The 13,098-nt window shown below is 48.2% G+C and overlaps 1 long non-coding RNA gene across 1 annotated transcript; it reads right to left on the bottom strand.

The window, feature by feature from the left end:
- Positions 1-10,090: 10,090 nt before the first annotated feature.
- On the bottom strand, positions 10,091-11,067 carry LOC113962487. Its single transcript, XR_003532561.1, has 3 exons — positions 11,022-11,067; positions 10,633-10,766; positions 10,091-10,423 (listed from the first exon to the last, which is right to left on the bottom strand). It is a non-coding gene; the product is annotated as an uncharacterized LOC113962487 (long non-coding RNA).
- Positions 11,068-13,098: the final 2,031 nt, after the last annotated feature.

Below are 13,098 nucleotides of genomic sequence, written 5' to 3'. Positions count from 1 at the left end.
TGAGGCAGAGCATGGGAGCTCTGTGAAGGGGCTTGGATTCCCCTGAGGATACCAGACCGTCACGAAGACCCCTGTGCTTCGTGATATGACCGTGGTGGAGCGACCTTGTCTGGGGTGAAGCAGCCCACGGAAAGACCCCTTGTTTGGCGTCAAGGGGCCCAAGAGAGGCTTGGAGGCCTCCCTCGTGTGCATTGGCAAGGATCCAGCTGCAACTGCTTCATGAAAGACAACAGAGAGCCTGCTGCCTAGAGAGAGAGACCTGCTGCTGAGAGACTGGAAGGGGTCTTTTCTTCTTCTTCTCTCCTGGACTTTTATTTGGAGGGAGAAGAGATTTGGCCCATTGTAAATATTATTGTCATGGTAGAGATAGATATAGAGTTAAGATTACATGTAATGTATTATAGTATAAGTATTTATTTATTTGTACAGTCCTGTAATATATTCCTTTTCCCCCATATTGAGTCTTGTGTTTTTGTCTGGAAAACCCATCTCACATGGGGTTGAGATGTGGGAGGGGGGTTAGGAATCAGAATTGGATTCTGAGGCTGCTAAAACCATGACAATACTGGGGCTACATTTTCTGTTTTGAATACCTAAAAGTGATAAATATGTTTAAGTTGTGGGTGCCACTCGCCAATCAGAAAAGCTTTCTTTTGAAACTCCTAAAGTTCAAGATTGGAAAACAAATGGGAGTGCATCAGTTTTTGTATTTATCAAATTTATCCAAACCCGTATTGGGCAGAGACCTACTAGAAAATCTGGGAGCTGTAATAGAATTCAAACAAGGTAAAACTGAACTTAAGGTAAAGGAAGAACAATTAATAGCAGCTCTGAGTTTAGCAATGAGCTATGTGGAGCCAAGCCAGGATAATTCAAATGTCAATCAAATTTCAGATCAGGCATTCCCAGGAGTTTGGGCTATTGAAACACCAGGAAAGTCGAAAAGGGCAATTCCCATTCAAATAGAATTATGGCCAGGAGCAAACCCAGTAATTAGGAAGCAATATGCACTGAGGCTAGAAAATAGAAAAGAAATTGAGCCAATAATAGATAACTTCTTGAAATTAGGGCTTTTGTAGAGTGTGAATCAAATTTCAACACCCCAATTTTACCAGTCAAGAAGCCAAATGGAACACATAGGTTGGTTCAGGATTTAAGAGCAGTAAATAAAATAGCTAAAACATACATGCAGCTGTTGCAAACCTATGTACCCTATTAACAATATTAAAAGAAAGTCTAATTTGGTTCACAGTATTAGACTTAAGAGATGCCTTTTTATGCCTTCCCTTAACACAGGAAAGTCAAAGGATATTTGCCGTCAAGTGGGAAAATTCCACCACAGGAAGGAAAACTCAGCTCATTTGGACAGTGTTACCTTAAGGGTTTGAAAATTTTCCCACAATTTTTGGGAATCAATTAGCTAAAGAATTGGAACAATGGCAGTCACCACCGGGAGAGGGTGTACTTTTATAATATGTGGATGATCTATTGATTGTTACTGAAAAACAAGAAGAATGTGTCCAATGGACAGTAAACCTGTTAAACTTTTTGGACTTAAATGGTTATCGAGTCTCTCAACAGAAAGCTCAGCTGGTCCAGGAGAAAGTCATGTACCTGGGATATGAAGTATCGAGGGGACAATGATCTCTGGGGACAACAAGAAAGGAAACCATCTGCCAGACACCGAAACCACAGATGGTGAGAAACCTTCGAGCCTTTCTAGGAATGACAGGTTGGTGTTGTTTATAGATATATCAGTATGGGCTAATTGCAAAGCCTTTATATGACCTGCTGAAAGTAACTAAGGGCAACCTAGTCTGAACCCCTGAAGCAAGTGGAGCCTTCAAACAGCTGAGATGAGAACCCATAAGGACTCCGGCGTTGGGATTGCCTGACGTAACGAAGCCCTTTTGGTTGTTGTCGCATGAAGGACAAGGAATGGCTCTGGGGGTCCTGGCTCAGCAACGAGGGCCGTACAAAAGAGCAGCAGCCTCCTTCTCCAAGCAATTGGATGAAGTAAGCAAAGGATGGCCCACCTGCCTAAGGGCAGTAGCAACAATGATCATAAATATAGAAGAAGCCAGGAAATTTACAATGGGACAGAAAATGACCGTGTTAGTGTCCCACACTGTGTCTACGGTACTGAAACAGAAAGGAAATCATTGGCTGTCACCCTCCCAATTTCTGAAATATCGGGTAATCCTGGCTGAATCAGATGACATAACCATTCAGGTGACTAACATTGTTAACCCAGCTTCATTCCTAGAAGGAAGAATCTTGGCTGCACCTGTCGTGCAGGACTGCCTGGAAACCATTGAAGCAGTGTGCTCCAGCTGCCTGGACCTTAAAGAAGAACCACCCCTGGATGCAGCAGACTGGTTTACCAATGGTAGCAATTTCATAAGACAAGGTGTGAGGATGGCTGGGTGTGCTGCGACCACCACTACTGAGGTAATCAAATCAAATCCTTTGCCCGCAGAAACCTCAGCCCAGAAAGCAGAACTGATGGCTCTCATTCGAGCTTTAGGATTGGCAGAAGGAAAACAAATTAACACCTGGACTGACTCCGAATATGCCTTTGGCATAGTTCATGCTCACGGAGCAATTTGGAAAGAAAGAGGACTTTTAACTCTTCAAGGAAAAGTTGTGAAATATGCTGAAGAAACTCCAGGATTACTAGAAGCTGTACAACTCCCCTCTCAGGTCAATTAAGCACTGCCAAGGACACCTGAAAGGTAACACTGTCCTGGAAATAGGAAACAGAGAAGCTGATGCAGAAGCTGAATTAGCTGCTGCAAGAAGTAAAGAACTACCAGTAGCAGCTTTAGTGCTAGAAGAACTAGGCACAGATCAACAGGTAGAATATCAAGAAAGAGATTATAAGTGGATACATGAAAATGAAGGTAAGCTGTTAGACAATGGGTGAGGTTAACTAAAAATAGGTTAGTAAATACTATTAGAAAAATTAGTGTGGCAATTTGTAAAAGTAAAACATGATAAAACTTATTGGGGCTTAGACTCACTCTATTAGCATTTAAGGACCAGAGTAGCAGGACCAAATTTATTTACCACAATAGAACAAGTCACATCCCAATGTGAACTTTGTCTGAAATACTGGAACAGAAATACACCAAGGGGCAATAAGCAAAGGGCATTTCCCAGGTGAAATTTGGCAAATTAACTTCTCTGAGCTCCCAAGAAAAAGGAGGGGTCCTGTTATCTCTTAGTTTTGACTGACACATTTTCTGGATGGCCTGAAGCTTTCCCATGTAGAACAAACGAATCAAAAGAGTGGTTAAAATCTTGTTGAATGAGATTATACCATGGTTTAGAATGCCTAAGAGCATCTCTTCAGGTAGGAATTTACACTTTTGTACACGAATTGTACAAGCAATAAGTAAAGCACTAAAAATCAATTGGCAACTGCATATGCCCTACAGACCCCAAGCAAGTGGGCAAGTAGAAAAGATAAATCATCTCATTAAGCAACAAATTGCTAAAATATGTCAAGAAACAAATTTTCATTGGTATTAAGCTTTACCTTTTGCTTTAATCAGGATAAGGGTCAAGCCGAGATCAAAAGAGAAAACTGAGCCCATTTGAAATTCTTTTTGGCAGACCCTACATGATGCAAACTGTGAATAGTGAAGCTTTGGATCAAATTGGTAATCAGTATGTGTATGATCATGTTATGGCTGTAGGAAAACAATTGCAGAAAAATGCTATGGTGTTAGAACACCAACCCAAGCAGCCTGATTGTAAGTTACATCCATTCAACCCTGGTGATCGGGTATATGTTAAGAATCTTTCAGGAGATCCACTACGGGAGAAATGGGATGGACCCTACCAGGTGCTGATGACCACCTTCACAGCGATCCGGGTGAAAGAGAAACCCACGTGGATCCACTACTCTCGAGTCAAGAGAGCTCCAGAAGAAGCATGGACCTCGGGAGAGGAATCATCTACTCTCAAGCCTTCTCAGTGCTGACCTTTGGACTGATAAGTACACTGGTGTTAAGTCAAACTCTTGCCCAAAAATCATTATGGTCTCAGGCCTATATTGCGGTCTCTGATCTATTATTTTATTTACAACCAGATCTTCTGCCTCAGCCAGCGCAAATGAACCAATACAATGCATCTGTTATAGTCCTCCAAGGAACGAGGGTACTGAATAATTGGTAAAATCCCCCATACGATGCAAGTGTTTTAATAGGCACAGGTTAGATGGTCACCCAAAATTGACATTACTGTGAAACATAATTAGTGGCTGATCAATGTTGGCACACCTTCACTCTACATAAATCAGTTTCTGTGATGTGTCAGTGGACATTCAGGGAAGGAAATATAACCAGGAGATTTATAATTAATGCTTCATCAAGTATTCCAACTAACAAATCTCCTACCACTCCATTGACTAAGACCACCACCTGTTTTACAACTCCTTCTTTAACCTGTGAGAGTGTCCACAATTTAACTTTTGCTGGACCTTACGTAATTAGACAATCAAATGAGCAGAAGCTATTGTTCACATATTCAATGAAAAGAGTTCAAATAAACATTCAAGTAAACATATCACACATACAAAAAGACTGTCAGCCCTATATACAGCGAAGTCTTGAGGGCTGGAATGCATGATTTGGCACAGGATTAGGTGACCTAAACACCATAGACCAAGAAGTGTTAGTGAATAAACTAAGTGCCATCACTTCTGACCTGAGAAAGCTTAAAGTCCCTTTAAGATCATCTTTGCTCACTTTGGCTCTTTGCTCACTTTGGCAGAAACACAATCATTGGCAGTCAGATTGTTGACCAAGATTGCCGACTATGCTGGCAGCACCAATAAAAGGTTTGCACTTGCGATCACTCACTATCAGTGCTGCCAAAGAAAAGACCATCTTTCCTATCTTGACATTAGGAGCTATACACCAAAACATAATTATCAGACCCACAGGCCGTAATGTTTGGGCAAGTTACTATCACACCAAGAAAAAGTGGCAGTCAGTCAGTACTGAGGCATGTATTCCTAAAGGACAATTAGGATATATCTGTTTTGCTAGAAGAACATTTTAGGAGCACTGGTTAATATCATGTTCTGTTCTGCTCACTGGACCAAAGGCCTTATTATAGAAAGAACAGGAGTAGTACACACACAGTAATAAATTAGGTAAACTAGATGTTTGAATAAGATCTAAAAGGGCCAGAGCCAGGATTCTGCAAGCTTGAAGAATTCAGGTCACCTCATTGAAGAGGTCAAATTGAGGAAGACGTCCATGGCGACCACCAGAGGGATGAAGGCTTGAGCAGAAGACCCCCACAGTAGAAGACTGCGCATGTCTGGAAAGACTCCGCCCAGAGACCAGCCTACTTATTAATATGTATAATAAATGATGTAACCATGTATCTAAAATGTATAAAATGGCTTAGTTTTGCACTTGCAAGTTGAGCAAGTTTGTCCAGCAATAGCTGGCTTGCTCCCAGCGCTGCTAATACCTTTGTTGCTTAAAGATAAAAAGTCTCTGAGCAGTTTTTCGGGCCGATTTTTCAGATTCAACACTCCCAGCTCCCTTTCTGCCTGGCTGCTCTGGCCCCAGCCACTCTGGCCCCAGCCCAGGGGGCTGCTGGGGCTTCTTGTGGCCAAAGGCAGGACCCGGCCCTTGGCCTGCTTGAACCTCAGCCCCTTGCAATCAGCCCCTGGATCCAGCTTGGCCAGGTCCCTCTGCAGAGCCCTCCTGCCTTCCAGCACATCAACACACCCCCAGCTTGGGGTCAGCTGCACATTTGCTGATGAAATGCCTGGTTCTGCAGGAGCTGGAGATGCTTAAGGGGCAGCAGGACCAAGTCAGGGGCCTGGGGGGGCTTTGGGGTCCAGAAGGGTCCTGGGGGAGCTGGGGAGGGGCTTTGGGGATTGGGGGTACAAATCAGGACAGACCAGGACAGACCAGGACAGACCAGTACCTCCTCACTGCTCCCCAGATCTCTCCTGGAGCTGGGCCACATTGTCGTGGGACACCTGAGCCCTCCCCCAGTGCCCCCAGTACAGCCCAGTGCCCCCAGTACAGCCCACTGTGTTCCTGTCCCAGGGTGCCAGGTGATCCCTTTTTGGGGGAGGGGGTTGGAAGGGATTTGAGTGAGGGCTGGGGGAGATTTGGGGGGATGTGGAGGGGTTGGATAGGGATTTGGTGGGTTGTGGTTGCATTTGGGGGAGTTAAAAGCGTCTTGGGGGCATTGGGGGGGTCAAAGGTATCTAGAGGGGAGGGGACTAAAGGAAAAAAATGGGAGTTGGGGGACATTTAGGGGGGTTAATGGGGCCTAGAGGGGGAGAGGAGTGGCTTCCCTATGAGCAGGTGAGTCCTGAGCCCCCCCCCTCGTGTAGCCAAAACCCTTTTGGTGTCCCCAATTTCCCCTTTGACATCCCCAATTCCACTGTCCCTAAACCCCTCCCCACTGTCCCCAAACCCCATCCCTGATGTCCCCAACCTTCCATCTCACCCCAGGAGCCCCCCCTGGACACTCTGACTGAAAATATCCCCCACACACACGCTCACAGAAAGGCCAAGGGCATCTGGGGACACACTGGGGACAGTTGGGGGGCTTTGGGGGGCACTGGGGGATTACTGGGGGATACTGGGACACACTGGGGGGAACCAGGGGGCACTGGGAGGGACTGGAGCACACTGGGGGTCACTAGCAGAGACCTGGGGAGTTACTGGGGGATTATCAGGACACACGGGGGGACACTGGGAGGTTACTGGGCCATACTAAGGGTCACTGGGATATACTGGGGCACTGGGATCCCCTTACCTGAATGTGGTGCATCTCCCCCCATTCCACACCACTACAGACCCGTACAGACCAGTACCTCCTCACTGCTCCCCAGATCTCTCCTGGAGCTGGGCCACGTTGTCCTGGGACACCTGATCCCACCCCAGTGCCCTCCCAGTACAGCCCAGTTCCCCCAGTACAGCCCTCTGTGTTCCTGTCCCAGGGTGCTGGGTGATCCCTCTTTGGGGGGGTGTTGGAAGGGATTTGAGGAGGTGGCAGGGGGAGATTTGGGGCGATCTTGGGGGGGGTTGGATGGAGATTTGGGGGATTTTCAGGTGCTTTGGCTGCATTTGTGGGAGTTAAAAGGGGTCTTGAGGGGGTCAAAGGGATCTGTGTGGGGAGAGAATTAAAGGGAAAATGGGGGCTAGGGTAATTTGGGGGGGGTTAATGATGTCTGGGGGGAAAGAGGAGGGGCAGCACCACGAGCAGGTGAGTCCTCAGATCCCCCTGGTGTACTCAAGACCCTCTTGGTGACCCTCAAAACCGTCTGGGACTTCCTAAATCCCCCTAGAAACCCCCAAAACTGCTTTAAAGCTCCCCCCCCTAAACACCCCCAGGACCTCCCAATTCCCTCGGAGACCCCAAAACTCCCTCAGGGATTCCCAAACCCCTTCAGGGACCTTCAACCTCCTCCCTAAGTCCCCTCACGACACCAAACCCCCTCAGAGACACCCCAAAACCTCCTCAGGGACCCCTAAAAGCCCCTAAGGGACCACAAAACCACACAACAGCAGAAGAGCTTTCTGTAAAGGAAGGGAGCAATGAATGTGAGAAGGAAGAGACCAAGGAAAAACTGAAGCAAAGCAATCAAATCATCCTGCCCCTTGCAGTTTTTCCTTCATCTTTTTCTCACTTTTCGTTTTTTTAGGGTTCTTTTTTTCGTTGGGTGGTTTTGATCTTTTTTTTCCGAAGGACTTTCTCAGGAATCGAATCGAACATCCGGGTTCTTGGGAGGCCTCCCGGCCCCGCGGCCCCCGAGACGGTTCCAAGGCCCTGCGCTCTGACCCTCGGGAACCTCCGAACCCCCGCGCTAAACCCTCCCGAGCCCTCCAGCCTTTCCACCCACAACCGCGCTCCCCGCAGCCCCCGAGGGGATCCCCAGAGCGCCGCTCTCCCGCCCCCCCCGCCAGGTCTCACAGACAAATGCAGGCCGCGCCGCCATCACCGATCGCCGGCAGCCAACATGGCGCTCTGCGCGCGCACCGCCTGTAGAGAACACCGCCGCAGCCAATCAGTGCGCGGCCACGCCCCCGCACGCTCGTAGCCGCGCCTGCGCGCCGCGCGAGGCAGCACGGGAGTTGTAGTCCTTGCGGCGGGTCATAGCGGCCATTTGCACGTGAACGGAGTGAGGATAATACGATTTTTTTTTCGTTTTTCTTTTTTTTAATATATATTCTCTTTCTTTTTTTTCTTCCTTTTTTCGTTCTACGTTCTTTTCCCCCTTTTTTCTTTTTTCCTTATTTTTTCTTTTTTCCCTTTTTTCTTTTTTCTTTCTTTTTTATTATTTTTCTCATTTTTCCTGTTTTTCTCTCTTTTTTTATCTTTCATTCTCCTTTTTCTCTTTTTTGTTCTCTTTTTTCTTTGTATTTGCTTTTTTCTTTTTTTTCTTTTTTTTTTTTACATTGTTTTCTATCAGTTGTATTTTCAAGGAAGATTTAAACACAGATCAAAACAACCTCCACCCACATATCTTACAAGAACAGATAATCTGGCATTGTTCCAGGTTCATGAGGATTCCCAAGATCACAAACACTGAGACACGAAGGGTGCTCACACAAAAAACAGCTTTCCCTGCTTTTTTCCACAGGTAGAGCAAGTGTGCAAGGGGCACTTGGCCCCAGGCAAGATGCTTTTACAGCCACTTTAAGCAGCCCAAAGTGGATCTGGCTGGCAAATGGGATTATGCCCACACTTTCAAGGAGTAATTGCAGAGTACATTGAGGGGAAACAGGGCCATTTCTTCATCTGCTGAAGGGATGAGAAGAGGGGGGAGCAGGTGCTGTGGCCCCAGAGCTTCTCTCTGCTTTGGGGACAGTTCTGTGTTTTCCTCTGTACATTGAATTTCCCACAAAGAATGAAAAAGCTACAGGAACTCCAGCCTGGAGTGGTCAGGACACGTGGAAGCAGGGAAATTTTTCTTCCCAGCTGGGATTGAGAGTGCAATTTCACACTCCTTTGGAGAGCATTAACTAAGACATCCCATTTCTGCCCAGGGATCTCCCAGGGGTGACTCAATCCGGGCTGTGGGCAGGTCCCTGCAGGGGCAGCAGCTTCCTCTGCACATTTGAGGGGATAAAGCTGCTCTAACCCTGCACTGCAACTACTCCACAGCAATTAGGGACCCCTGAGGACAGTTCCCCACTGTTTCCACCCCAGCAGAGACCTGAACACATCCTGTGGGCACTGTGTGACCGGCCCTGGCATGAACACCCTGCAGGACTGAAGACACTGACTGTAAATACACTTGTCTACCTGTAAACCTCAACTTTGTTTGCTACTATACAGCAATAACATTTTCTATTCATATTGCAGCTACAGACTTAATAAACAGAATTGCACATATTGTGCTTGTGGTAGTTTGGCCTAGGCCTTCCTTGGTGACCAGCTTGTAACCAAGGAAATGCCCAGATTTACCCGGTATTCCCTACGATTTTTACGTAAGCTGGGGTAGAAGAAGAAGGGAGGAAAGGCCTTGGCTCTCTTTCCTTCCGGCGCCTTTGGAGGTGCAGGTTTCCCTGCTGTTGAGTCTGTCGGGTTGGGGAGTGAGGGCTGGTAAGGCCTTGTCGACCTTGGGAGGCGGAGGCTGCCGGCAGTCGCTCCAGCGGGACTCTCCGTTGTCCCAAGGAGAGTAGTAAGATATTCTTTGCTAATTCTTTTAGTTGATAGACCTTGGGCTACTGATCAGGATAATATATATATATATATATATATATATATATTATTTTGGTTTTTGTTCTTCCCTTCCCCTTTCCCTTTTTTCCCTGTGAAATTATATATATATTTCAACTGTATATAACTGTAAATATAAGTGTAAATATATTTATATACATTACTTTGTCTCTCTCTCGTTTTCGGTTCTTTCGGTTTTTTCCCCCTCTTCTCCCTCGGTTTGGGGCGGGGGGGGGACTCCTTGTGGTAAGGTTTGGAGACTTGGCAGGGAGCCAGCTCCAAACCATAACAGTGCTTTAGAAATTAAAATGCATTCCAAAGTCAGGCAATGCTAAACAATGAAAGTTTTGAACCCTCCCCCCCACTAACCAGCCCCACTTTCTGGTTTCACAACCAGCCCACTTCCTCACTCTCTTCACAAAGAGAGAAACTCTCTCTTTCCACCTCTGAAACAAAAATTCCCTCCCCAAAAGTGATCAAAAAGAGTCTACTTAGGCACTACTGCAAATGGAAGTTGTCTAATAACCATTACTTCTAACTCAGGAAGGGGAGGAGGTGAAGAAAGTCACGACAAATGTTTGGATTCCTTCCTCTTCGACGTCTTCTCTTCCCTATCTGATGCTCTGGGACATGTGCAGGGGGGTCAGCATCTCTTCAAAGATGGCTCCTTTCACATCAGAGCCCCTCAAATTGGCTTCCTGGAGGTCACAACCTGATAGGTCACAATTCAGAAGGGGAAAGGAAAAAGAAATGTCAATGGAATGCACCCAGAACTCTGTTCAAAGCTTTACTTGAAGTACATTTACCTGAACTCTACTGCAATCTGAAGCTGGAGAGGTCAGCCAAAAGCCAGCAATCCCCCAAATTACCAGCTGACTGCAGGAGAGAAAGGAATAGGATGGAAAATGAATCCTAACTCACTTCCAAATCAGTTCCTGCCAACGTTGCTCCCCTGAGGTTACAGTTCTTTAGTTTGGCGTTTCTCAGCGTTGCAACTCGGAGGTTAATTCCTGTCATCTGACTGCCCTCCATGGCCACTCCTTTCAGGCTGGCACCTGGAACACACACAGAAAGGAGTTCTGTGAGGAAAAACAGTCAGAAACACAGCAGCTCCACACTGGTGCTGCCTCAGAGCTGTGTGAATTGGAGGAGGACAAGGGGATTTCAGGCTGAGATGGTCACAGACTCAGTGCAGCCCTTGTGGGCCCTTCTCAGGGTTGGACAAACCACAGCTGGACCCTTTCTGGGCCATAGAAATGCACAAACACAGGCTTCAGTCGGCACAGATTCACAAGGCAAAAGCTTCTTACCTTCCAGATGAGCTTTAAGGCCTGATGGGTCCTCAGAGTTGCAGCCTTTCAGGGACGCTTCCTCTGCGTTGGAGCTCAGCATCTTCACCCCTGGCAGGTTGGCACACTGGCACAGACAGGAGTCAGTGAGAGCCGGAAGAACAACACCAAAGACAATCAAGAAGACAGTTTTAATTTCTGCTTTGGGAGTCAATCCCATTAAATCATTACTGTGAGGAAGTGTAAAAGCTTTGGGAACCAGAACAACTCTAGATCCTCCCTTTGGATTCCTACTAACTCAATGCAGAGTGACTCCACTGGTTCCCACACTCTCCCACCCCTTCCACATCATCCCCCAATCCCCATCCTCCTCATGCTCAGTTTGGGGGTCCCACACTCCCATTTCCCCACTCTTCTGACCTCTCCCACCCCTTTCCCATCGTCCCCCCAACCTCAGATCCCTCCCCCTCCACTTTTGGGGAGTCTCACTCCCCTCCCACTCAGTTTGGGGTCCCACCACTCCTTTATTCCCTCTGACCCCCCTTTTCCCACCAACCACCCCCTTCCCACCCCCCGCTCACCCGAGAGCTCCTTGCCTGCAGCCGGGGGGGCTCCCAGCACCACCAGTGCCCAGAAAAGTCCCCCAGAAAAGGGGCTGGGTGGGGTCCTGGGTGGACTCTGAGTGGGTTTAGGGGATGCTTGGGGGGGCTGTGGGGATCCCAGTATGATCCCAGGATGGTCGCAGTTCTCCCTGCATGGTCCCAGTTGCTCCCAGTTATCTCCAGCAAAGACCCTGTCAATCCAAGTATGATCCCAGTCTTCCCCCAGCATGGTCCCAGTCAATCCCAGTTGCCCCATTGCAGATCCTGTCACTCCCAGTTGCACCCTTTATGCTCCAAGTCGCTCCCAGTATGATCCCAGGATGAATTCAGTCACCCCCAGTATGATCCCAGGATGACCCCAGCGTGGTTCCACTTGCTCCCATTCACCCCTCCTATGACTCCAATAGCTCCCAGTATGATCCCGGTCACTCCTAGTCTCTCCCAGTATGTCCCAGTTGACCTCAGCATGCTCCCAGTCAGTCCCAGTATGTCCCAGTCAGTCCCAGTACGCTCCCAGTCAGTCCCAGTACGCTCCCAGTCACTCCTGGGCTCTCCCACTATATCCCAATTGCCCCCAGTGTGGTCCCACTCACTCCCAGTTGCTCCCAGTAACTTCCAGCATGATCCCAGTTGCTCACAGCCACTCCCAGTCACTCCCAGTGGGGTCCTAGTCGCTCCCAGTATGATCCCAGTCACCTCCAGCGTGATCCCACTTGCTCCCAGTATATCCTAGTTCACAGAATCACAGAATTAATTAGGTTGGAAAAGACCTCTGAGATCATCAAGTCCAACCTATGGCCCAACACCACCGTGTCAACCAGACCATGGCACCAAGTGCCACATCCAGTTGTTTCTTAAGCACCTCCAAGGACAGTGACTCGACCTCCTCCCTGGGCAGTCCATTCCCACGTCTAATCACGCTTTCAGTGAAGAAATTCTTCCTCATGTCCACCCGAAACCTCCCCTGGTGCAGCTTAAGACTGTGTCCTGTTGTCCTGTCACTTGTTGCCTGGCAGAAGAGGCCGAACCCCCGCTGGCTACAACCTCCTTTAAGGTGGTTGTAGAGAGTGACAAGGTCTCCCCTGAGCCTCCTTTTCTGCAGCTCAAACCCCCCCAGCTCCCTCAGCCGCTCCTCACAGGACATGCACTGCAGACCCTTCACCAGCTCTGTCGCCCTTCTCTGGCCCTGCTCCAGCACCTCAATGTCCTTCCTAAACTGAGGGGTCCAGAACTGGCCGCAGAACTTGCCGTGTGGCCTCCCCAGTGCTGAGTGCAGGGGACAGTCACTGCTGTGAGAACGTTTTTGTTCCACGCGTTCACGGCGTTTGTGACAGATCAGATCAAGCGACCTCACGGGGATGGTTCTACCCCCGGCACAGGCGGTGCGAGCCCAGCAGTTGTCACACGGGACGTGCTGAGGGAGAAAAGCGTCTCCGTGTGCGGAACAGCCGCGCTCCCGAGCGGCCCCGAAGGCCCCCGGCCCCCGCTGCCGGGCA

The sequence above is a fragment of the Neopelma chrysocephalum genome, unplaced genomic scaffold (assembly GCF_003984885.1).
Source record: "Neopelma chrysocephalum unplaced genomic scaffold, ASM398488v2 Primary Assembly neopelma1_181636, whole genome shotgun sequence".
NCBI lineage: Eukaryota > Metazoa > Chordata > Aves > Passeriformes > Pipridae > Neopelma > Neopelma chrysocephalum.
This window is presented reverse-complemented; position numbering and strand designations above follow the sequence as displayed.